The sequence below is a fragment of the Triticum dicoccoides genome, chromosome 5A (assembly GCF_002162155.2).
Source record: "Triticum dicoccoides isolate Atlit2015 ecotype Zavitan chromosome 5A, WEW_v2.0, whole genome shotgun sequence".
Lineage (NCBI taxonomy): Eukaryota > Viridiplantae > Streptophyta > Magnoliopsida > Poales > Poaceae > Triticum > Triticum dicoccoides.
The window spans coordinates 527,799,826-527,808,655 of NC_041388.1; the positions used below are offsets into that span (position 1 = coordinate 527,799,826).

General features: G+C 44.2%; 1 long non-coding RNA gene across 9 annotated transcripts; it reads left to right on the top strand.

Annotated features, from left to right (window-relative positions):
• The first annotated feature begins 723 nt into the window (after positions 1–723).
• Positions 724–6,603, top strand: LOC119302525. 9 transcript variants are annotated; one of them, XR_005147627.1, is made up of 9 exons: positions 724–1,072; positions 1,170–1,909; positions 2,216–2,300; positions 2,690–2,777; positions 3,310–3,552; positions 4,104–4,301; positions 5,140–5,221; positions 5,927–5,994; positions 6,087–6,603. It is a non-coding gene; the product is annotated as an uncharacterized LOC119302525 (long non-coding RNA). The 9 variants fall into 9 exon arrangements; XR_005147623.1 differs by having other exon boundaries at positions 1,170–2,300; XR_005147624.1 differs by having other exon boundaries at positions 2,216–2,777.
• Positions 6,604–8,830: the final 2,227 nt, after the last annotated feature.

Below are 8,830 nucleotides of genomic sequence, written 5' to 3' on the forward strand. Positions count from 1 at the left end.
TAGTCTTTTTTATCAATTGCACCGCGCAGATGGTCCTTTTGAACAAAAAATCAGCAATGCTTTGAGAAAGGCACAAGCAAACGTCATGCTATAGTAGCACACTGCCATCACAGAAATATCTAAACTAAGGTGACATGTCACAACGCATCTTGGCCATACAGTTTAGGAGGAAGGCGAGAGCTTGGCCCTGTATGATCACGGTCCAGCACTCGATCGAGATTGTGGCTGAACGTTTGCGTGCCCCCTCCCTCGCAAATAATGCGACATCTCGCGTGGCTGCTCGCGTTTTCTTTTATTTTTCTTTTGAACTGGGCGTGGCTGCGTAAGTTATTTTTAAGAGCAGCACTGAAGCATCCACGGTAACGGTGAAAGGACAAAGCAAGCCTTGGCAGATGGGCCTGTACACGTCGACAGCGACGGGCTCTGGCTCCGCAAAGGTTATATCTCGCTTATAGCGAGCTCGATGGAAAACTCTCCTGAAGCATTGAACATATAAACCCTCAAGAAGTCATAGGCAGGACGAGGCCATCCACGTCGCCTTGAAATTGCTCGTGCCACCGCCTGTAAATTCCGTGCCCCGCCAAGGGCATTTTAGTCATTTCACGCGCAGCATATAAAACTCAACCCACCCGTGGACAAACCCTAGCCGTCGCCCGCTCGCGCACTCTCCTCCCCCTCCTGCCTCTTCTCTTCCCCGCCTCCTCCTCATGTCGCCGCCTCCGCTCCCGCACTCTCCTCCCCCTCCTGCCTCTTCTCTTACCCGCCTCCTCCTCCTGTCGCCGCCGCCGCCGCCTCCGCTCCTGCTGTCGCCGCCTCGCCGCCCCAAACCCCTGCCGCAGCGGAGAGAAATCCATGTCGGTGGACAAGCCCGACGGCGGGGGGGTCTCCTCCTCTCCTTCTCTGTGCTGGGGCGGGCAGGGCGCGGACAAGGACAAGGGGCTGCAGGAGGTGAAGAACAGCTACGCCTCGGTGGACGAGTACCTAGGCGTCTTCGAGCCGCTGCTCTTCGAGGAGGGCAAACCGCAGATCCTCCAGGGTCGCAGAAACGAGGACGAGGGGGAGGAGGAGGATGGTGGGCTTTGCTACACTTGCCGCTTGTGTGGATTTCTCGATTTCCGCATCTTGGTTTATTATAAGCAGTTCTTGGTTTTGTGTTTTGTGATCTGTAGAGATTAGCCTGGACTAGCAGAGAGGGGTGGTGAGATCATCTGCGGAGTCCGAGGGTTTCCACAAGTTGTCCATGCTGGAGACCGATGGCCTCCGCGACATTGTGTCACTGCCAGAGAATGTCCTCCTCCTGCTCTCCAAAGAGAAAGTAAGTTTCATGCTAGCAGGAAGCAGACAACATCCCAGCCAATTTAGTGGATATTATATTGTGCTGACTGCCGAACACTCAATCTGTTTGTTGTTTGAAAACAATAAACATTTGCTACAAATGTACATACCATATTAAGTATGGATGTTTTCAGATAAATTCTTAGGGTAATTCGATCAGTCCATCAGATCTATGTAGCATAAGTCTTGATTGCATTTTCCCCATAGTTACTGTGCACCATACTTATGCATATATTGTTTGGGTTGATTCCTACACCGAGTCGTGTTGCTGTACAAATAACTCACTTGTTTGGCGGTGCCATGGTGTCCCTCTCCAGGTTAGCTGAAACCTTCTTCCCCCATCATTCCTCATATTTGCTTTTCATAATTTACACACTGAGTTGTAGGTTAGTCGGAAATGTTGCATGAGGCAGAACAAGAATAAGAGCATTTGTCAGCCTTTTCATGTGCAGGTTCAGCAGCGGGCAATGCTCGAGTTAAGAGTTGGGTGCATAGCATATATATACATATGAAACGGATGTGAGCAGCAGCAGAGAGGGGATATCTATTTGACTGTCATCCTTCCCTGACTTGGGTTTGTCATCCCCGTCAGCGTCCGCTTCCTTCATTGGTCGTCGCTTGTTTGTACAATAGTGTCGCTAGGAATAGTGCAGAGGCAGCGGGTTTCTTTTCTTCCATAATGTACTTTGATTAGTGTCTTGAAACACCAGATTGGAGATTTCTAGCTAGAGAAAGAGAATGAAATACATATACTAATATCATTGATTTTACATGCTCAGTACAGTAGAAAGAATTGCAAGAATTTGTATGACAATTTTGAATTCTCTTCAGAATGAACGGGTCATATGCTAAAGCAAACAATTTATGTATTGTTTTCTAGGAGTTTGGATCATTGTGAGAACATTTTTTAGGAGTTTGGACTACTCGCCGCTTGTAGCGCCCCACGAGGGCCGCTTGCTCTGCAGGTGCCTCCCGGCACTTGGTTTAATCTCTCTTGATGCTAAATGCTTGATGATGCGCCTCTTTGAAATAGAACATAGGATCTGGTACCAATCTGTCATGCTAGCATGTACGTGTTCTTTCTTAGGATTCTTATGAATATTTAGGGGTTTTAGCTATGTTGTTGATCAAGTACGGGTGCTCGTACCTGGTTAAGTCATTAAAATAAGAATCAATAATTAATTTTACAGCACTGAGAATTCCGGAGTTGTGCTCTCTCTTTGATCATTTGGCGGCTTCAATATATCTGATATCTCTTTTTTGTTATATATATTTATCTTTTCGACCTTAATTCAGAAGCACCATTTCATGATGTTATTTCTCTAGGACTGTAACTTATGGGCTGTGGATGCAGGATTAAGGACATGTACCTGCACTACAACGAGAGATCTGGGCTGCTGTCCCCGCTGATTGCCGAGGATATCTACAAAGTCATCATGAAGGTGAGGCCCATTTCTGACAGGAAATCTCTCAATATAACCGTTCTTATATATAAATAGACGGGTGGCAGTCGAATATAATATTTTTGCTCTGAATCTACTATTCCATTACATCTATTTAATCTCCATGGGAATAGGTCTGGTGTTACTACTATTTCTTTCGTTGTAAAACTGCAGTGCGACAGACTTTATAGATTTAAATTGACCATGCTTTTGGTGCCAGTGGTTTTGTATGTAAGTTGCAGTTGTTGTGCAACTCCATGTGTCCGTGTGATCTGATTTTACCTGTACTTCCAGGGAAGATAGACCTGTGTGAAATTTTCTCTTGAAGAATCATATATCTGTGTTATAAATTCTAAATATTATTTGTTTGAAATGGCACCTAAGCAACAAAAATTGTTTACTTTGCCTGAATATACACAGATTTTCTCTCAATGGGTTTGCATGAGAGTTTGATTGCTTATGTTTTGTTTCAACCCCATTTATTGGTCTGATGTTTTGAGGATTTTGATAGTACTGAGCTTCCTTTTTTCAGGAACATAAGATTAAGAAAAGATATCCATGATGTTTGGTACCTTACAGAGGATGCATTACGCGATGCTCTCAGCAATTTCGGCAAGATTTTATAGTCATGATTTATCCGTATTGATATGGATTCTAGAACCTTATAGGAAAATGTTGTCTTTCACAAGATGAAACAAAGCGTGCAGAGATGCTGAGGGAGGCCCTGCCGTGGACTGGCCGAGACTGTCGAGCATCGTGTTGAAAATCTTAAGAGGTACTTCTTTCACTCCTGCAATCTATGTGTGACTGTTTCTACAAGTTTAGATTCAGTGATTGGTTGTTGCCGCATTTGCATGGTGTCCGTCTTATCCAGAGGTTGCGATATACTTTGTCAACCAATGGATGATTATAAATTTGACCTTCTCATTATGGTGTTTATTTCCATGTGCAGAAATAGATTGTATCATGCTTTGTCATAGATTCCGTAGGTCTGGTGCCTGGTCTGTACCAAGAAATACCTATAGATTTTAATGTTCCTATGTGCATATAAGCTTTTGTATTTTGCTGGGCATTAACCTCAGTCACATATTATACATGGATGGTGGTGATTTCCTTCTTCAGCATTTATCATTTCGACATTACGTTCTTCATAGCTTGATTAAAGGTCTAGAGAAGCAAGATTTATTTCTACATTATGTTCTGCTTGTTGTCTATTGAGAAAGAACCAATTGTTTGTGACATTTATTTCGAACTTTCTATACTACACTCTTGATTCTTTATGTTCAATGTCCTTGATATTTTATTCCTTGTTGTTTTTTCCGAAAGGTACATGCCTAAACGGGGCTCATTGGTAACCTGGCCTCCTTTTGGTATATCAGTGAGGACATTTCGTCCAGTGTCCGCCTCTTCGTCCGTCTCTTCAAGCCATCGTCGAACGTCGTCACCCGCCATCTTGCTTGCTACCTGCTTGCCAGAGAGCAATGGCTTTCCTCGCTATAGTCGTTGCTTCTGTGTTCTGTTAGGGTAAGGATGTGCCTCTTCTTCCAACAGATTGATTTTGTTCTTCAAGCGTTGATTTGTTCTTGCCTTTCTCTTCTTGTTTTCTTCTTGTTCACAGATACAGAGCAGACATATTGGGTTTAATAAAATACCTACTATAATTATCACTGCATTTTTCCCATCTTCCTCTTATTTGACTGTTTAGTGTTGAGGAAACAAATTGCTTCCAGAGAATGCCTCCGTAGCTTTTGGTTGTGCTTAATTGTTTTATTTCTGTCATTGTACATTCAGATGCTTTTAAATTTAAGCGGAAACAACTCACGAAGATAAAATGATTAGCTCAACACTTAATAAAAATAGGCAATAACTTTGATATTTATCTGGGATTAACATGAAAATAATCTGCATTTTAAAACCTCGTGCATGGTCCAGAAAAGAAACTACAATAGTTTTACCAATACCGGGAATTCGTTATAAAATGAAACTGGAGTTGTAAAGCTTATGTTTGGTGCTGCAGAATAATTTTCAAGGCAATGTCTGAGTATCTTGTTTTTGTGCGTCCCCTAATTCCTTTTTTAGGTTATGTAAACCCCCTTAGAACTATGTATCATTTTTTTACAGTGTCATAGATAAAAAAAACATAGGCCAACCAATTTGATTTTCTGTTGTTCCTTGTCTACTGGTTTGATGTTCTATTTGTTCCTTGATCCTTTACCTTCCCTTTTGCTCTACTATTATTTGGTTTTGTTAGCTATGTATTTTTGCTGTCTGGTCTCTTCATCATACTTGCCTGTGATATGTTCAAAGAAATGACTGTGTGATAACGAGCTCTTTTTCTTACGGTTTATTCTATCGCTGTTAGGGGTTGGGCAGCTTGGGCTTGCTGGTGCTGGGAGGTGTTGGTTTTGTCTCCTTTCCTCGTGTGTGTTGCCTTTGAATCTCAGGTGAGCTCTGATGCTGGTGACTATGAATGTACGTGATTTGGTTGGTGAGATCTGTATTAGTGTGATCCATACATGAAATGGTGAAGGACTTCTACTACTGTATCAGGTTATAATCTGGAGTTTAGACTTAATTTTTTCATGGGGATCTAGAGTTTAGATTTGGATTAATCTTTATAGCAGTTTGTTCATGAGAAAATTATGACGGATAGAAACTAGATGTTATTATATATAATATCAGGATATCCCTATGCACGTATGCACACAGAATTCAGGTTACGGTGTAATTAGGAAACAAATGATACCTCATTGTGCCATCTTGGTCTGAGAAGAGGGGATATGCTTGGTGAATATATATGACTGCACTTCTACAAATATATATGCACATGAGCCTTTTGTGAAATATAACTGCACTTTACGATCCAACACCCACCCGACCATTAATTTCAGAGAAAAGGCTCATTATTTTACGATCCAACACTTCAGTAGCAAAAAATTGATTGCTATGTACTATTTGTAGTAAATATGTCACTGGTGTTACATCTACATAAATGTAAATTTAGATTTCAGAGGTTGTGCTTGAGAAACTATGTGTTATTTATTTGCCTTTGAGGAATAAATTTAGATGTTCTGTGCTGGTAATATCTTGTTTCTTTTTCTGTTCATGTTCTCATGATTTTGGCTCTTTTAAAACCTCAAACTGAGAAGACGGGTGCTAACAATATATGATTGATGGCAAAATCCATCTTTCCATTTAAAGGATGATCCCTTGATCGGTACGCTATCAAATTTTATGAAGGTCCCCATTTGAATCTTATGTTCCCCACTATAACTTGAAATATTGCGTAACCCAGTTTTCTTTTTGCAGGATGTTGAGCAGGCCTGCCTTATTATGAAACCTGGCGATTTAGCGGTACCACGCTGGCTGACCAAGAGGAGGAAACCCTCCCGTGTTGCTCCGCCTCCACTCTCCCTCCTCCGATGCATACTTGATGGGAACAGTTAGCTCATGTCTCTTAGATAATACTCCCTCCGTCCGAATAATGTAGGACGTTTTTGCAAGCTATGTTAGCTTGCAAAAATGTCTTATATTGTGAGACGGAGGGAGTGCTTTTTTTGCCAGAAGTCTCTTAGATAATACTTGGTGAGGCGTGTGCAGGCATCTTAGTACATGTTTCTGCACCCCTAGACTCACTCTCCCAACACTGTATTCAAGGCTCATTGAGGATAAGTGCTTCAAGATGCCTCCTACTCCTAATGCACATAAGTGCACTTGTGTCACTTGCCTCGTGAGATTATTGTTCACGACCTGATCATTTGTTATGTTATCCATTATCCAAATGCATGGCAGGTCTTTCTGAGAGAATTAAATATGCTATTGAGAATTTCACAAAGGGTTGCCCTTTATGCAAGGATGTACTTGAATACATTTTAGGAGATCAGGAAAAACTATGCATGTTACCTGATCAGGTTTTCCATGCTGTTTTTGCTGTCAGTGACATCATTGTTTCTGAAAATTTATAGGTTTCTCTGTAGCTCATCTGTAGATGCTACATTTCCAATTGGTAGTGGTCATTGTTTTTAAGCAGAGTATTATTTTGTAGATGAATTGCCATGGAGGCTTGGCAGAAGCAGATTAGTTGTTTTCTCTATTATATCAAGTGGCACTTGGCTTCTCATGAATCACTCATCATTTGCCTGAACAATGGTGATTGTACACTTTTGCTAGAGCTATGAAGATCAAAACTGGATTTGTTTATTGTTTATGCTTCGAGAGGAATTACAGCTGTGGACCAGTAGATGAATTGCCATGGAGGCTTGGCAGAAACAGCGGTTCCCTTGGCAGTGGCTGCGAGGGGTGTGGCTTGCTGAAGAAATGGGCTTTTTTTGTAGCTCCAGGTATACAGGCTCATAAGCAAGATGATTTTCATTTATTTATTTTTGGTTTGATGCTTCATTCGCCCCCCAAGCCAACTAATACATATGAACAAAAGGAGTATAGAACCAAATTATATGATGTAATTGACTACTATTTCTATTAACTTCTCGTGTACACAATGTTCAGAGTTCATGTATTAAGTACATTTTATTGTGTCACTTGTGTTTACTCTTTTTTTAATGCAAGTCTACAGCTACTCGGAATTTCTAATTGTAGCCTCAACTATCTTGACCTACCGAAGATCTAATTTGTGGCATTATTACCTTAAAAAATATTTGCATTTAATTTCCTTTATATATGGGTATAAATTCTTACCAATTGTACTCAAATATATGGTTATTGAAAAATGCAAATATTTTCGAACATGGTTTTAAACGGGTCTTTGTGCCATTTGGCACAACTGGTCATCTAGTTAGAGTAACAGGTAGGACTGTTAGTGCAGGACTGCCGCTAGCCACCGCCACATCGTTCAGTTTGTGTTAAGAGCATCTCTAGCCGTTTGGCCCTCCAAGGGCTTGACATATCGCCGCGTGCGGGCAAGCAGCAACTGTTCGGCCTCTAAGGGACTTGACATAGCGCCGTCTGGGGGTAAACCAGATAAATTTAGCGTGGGGGCGGTAGGTTTTTGAGCCCCCGCTCCAGACGCTGTTTTTTGAAAACTAAACTTGACCGAAATTCGATCAACCGCAACATAAATTCGGCCAAATTAGACGATTTCATTGATATTTGTACAAAAACTGAAAACATAAATTAGAAACAACTAAATACTACTACAACTAAAAACAACTAAATACTAAAGCCGTCGCCGCTGCCCGCCTTCTACATGCCGAGCAGCCTACAGAACTTGGTGTAGTCGCCATCGCTGCCGTTGTCGTCATCGTCGTCGCCGCCGCCACCCTGCATGCCGCCACCGTCCCTGCTGCACCCGTGACCAGGACGCCGATGCGTGGGGGGTTGGACGGACCTGGCGCCTCCTCGTCGCTGTCGTGCGTCCGCGGCGTCAAGCGGCGATCTCCTCAAGGGCGCGGCGCTGGTGTGCCATCTCTCGCAGACGTAGTCCTCCCGCGCCCATTTGAGGGCGGCCTCGTCGGCGGCGGCCATGGCCTCGTGCTCCTTCACGGGGAGAAGCCCCGGCTCGGTCTTTGGCCCGACGAGGCGGGAAGAGGGAGGAGAGGGGCCACGGCCGCCCTCGTTGATGGCGAGGGCGCCGCCGCAGGTGCGGCGCCTGAGCAACGTCTCCTGTGGCTCCGGCTTGACGGGGCGGACCGCTAGCGATCCGGAGGAGAGGGAGCCCAATGATGAGCATGTCGCTGTCTCCATTCGACGTGGCGTCTAGGAGCTACCATGGCGACGAGAGAAGGAGGGGTGCCGGGTACTCCAGGCGCGGCGTGTTGCCGGCCTCGATGTACTCCCGTGCACAACGCATTGCTGTCAGGGGCGTACCTCGGCTGGTTCAGCGCCAACTCCGGCAGCAAGGACCGGATGCGCCTGATTTCGGTGCACCGAGTAGCTCCGGTGGGCGCTGGAGGCACCGGGACGCCGCCGACGCTGAGCCTTCAGGTGCCCGGCACCCGCATGTCCGACCACGCCCGGGTAGTCGGCCTCATAGAGGAGGCGTGCCTCGCCCTCGTGCAGGTGGCAGCGGTCGAAGCCGTTGGCCGCCGCACCATTGG